This window comes from Triticum dicoccoides, chromosome 2B (genome assembly GCF_002162155.2).
Source record: "Triticum dicoccoides isolate Atlit2015 ecotype Zavitan chromosome 2B, WEW_v2.0, whole genome shotgun sequence".
NCBI classification, from domain to species: domain Eukaryota; kingdom Viridiplantae; phylum Streptophyta; class Magnoliopsida; order Poales; family Poaceae; genus Triticum; species Triticum dicoccoides.
The window spans coordinates 584,097,316-584,099,350 of record NC_041383.1 but is presented as its reverse complement, the minus strand read 5'-3'; positions in this window follow the sequence as shown (position 1 = coordinate 584,099,350).

The following is a 2,035-nucleotide window of genomic DNA, read 5'->3' as shown; positions in this document are numbered from 1 at the left end:
CCCCCCCCGGCTGGAGGACCTATCATTATAGATTCCTTTTCAGCAAGGTTATCCATTCGTCCATGAGGAAATTGTAAGATTTATTCTACAAGTTATTCTTGATGGATCCTTCGTGTTTCCAAAGTCTGATCTTCACCTGAAGACCATGTCACTGCTATCTCGAAGCATGTCAATGGTACTCCGATTTTCAACAGGCACGTTTGAAGCACGATGCTATATTTTAATTATCAATTATCCTAACACCGTTGTATGAGTAATATCATGAGGTTCCTCCCCCCTTACCTAAATGGTTTTCTACTTTATATCCTATCATGGATATCTTGCTCTGCTTGTCCTTGGGAAGGATATACCCTCGAAATATGTGTTTAAACATAATTTCCTTTCCATTGTTCTGTTTAATCTGATGATCATATTTTCCTTCCATTGGTTTGTTTAAACCTTTTCTATGATCTATATGATATAAGCAGTAATAATCCACTGCTTGTGCAAACACCTCGATGTACAACTCGGTCAGTAAGACCTTGTTACTATTGTTGATGACATTCCGGTAACCACCGATGGACGGGAACCTTGCCTATTGGTCCGCCTCATTTCAACGAGCAGGAAAATGGTTCTCTTCGTCCCTCACCCTTGGTACCAACGTTGTTGCCGACATAGCTGACATGGTACTCACTGACATGCCTTGCTATCATGACCGTGCAAGATGTCACTACTCCTATTATAAAAAAAAACCACATGGTGGGCCCATAACCCACAGTTCCACAGGATCGAAACCTGACTCTCCTATACACCCTGTTGTCGAAGTTATTCCTCGCGCTTGGCTTCGTATTTAATTCACGGGCCACCTTCCTAATGCTCTATTCTGGTATCAGACGCAATACTTACTCTCACTGCTCTGAAACCCTTTCTCACTCTGGTTTAGACTTCGAGCAACTATCTATCCACTTGGAACCTCTTATTGTACCTTCGTACCTTACTCTCGATGTATTCGATATGTTCAACTCGAGAGATAATCTTATGCTCATTCATGGGCTAACCCCCAGATTGTTTCCCTCATAAGCATTCTGTCGTAGCCGAGCTGCCCCTTACCTATTCGTAAGTACGTTGGAGTTCCCGAGAAAAGAACGACATCACAATGATAACCTGAAGTAGACAAATGAAGACTTCAATGTAATGGATTGACCTCTTCGAGAAGAACAACCGAGACCAAGAACACTCCCTAGAATTTCGTAACCCGAACCTTCCCCCTTTACTTCCCTCTTAAATCTCGGGACGAGATTTCTTATAGTGGAGGAGAATTGTGACGCCCGGATATTTAGCTACAGTAATTCCCTGCTAATGATGCCACGTCACTTCGATTACTATCGCTAATCTCGTGTTAGTTCGGAACCGATTCTAATTCAAATTTAAAATATAGACAAACATCAAGTCAAAAGTTTTGAAACATTAAAACTAAAATGTTCAAGCTGAGACAGATAAATTCTAAATAATAAAGGTGGAGAAACCACACTTGTATAAAATATGCAAATACTCAAAATGAATAAAATAGTAGCAAAAACAATTAGTTAAATGATTATCAAATAATAAACAATTACAAACGATTTTATATTAGGTTTCAAGATAGTTGTGGTAGAGGCATAGGTATTAATAATATTTTGGGTACAACTTGGGTATTTCATAAAAACATAAATTTAATAAAAAAGAAGAAGAAATGAAATAAAATAGAAAATAGAAAACAGTAATAACTAAACTAAAATAAAATAGAACCCCCCCTCTCCCTGGGCCTCTCGGCCCACCTAGCAGTCAGCCGGCCCACCCCAATACCCCTGGCCTATTTCCCCCGTACCCGACCGAAACCCTAACCCACCGGTCGCCCCACTTCCCCCCCACTCCCTCGATCCACCTCTCCCCTCTGCCCCCGATTGGATCTGGGGGGATCGACCAGCCGCCGCCGCCAGACCCACGTCGCCACGCCCCACCGTCGTCGCCGATGCCTCCTCATCCCCGCAGTCTAGCTCCATGGCCGGATCGACCA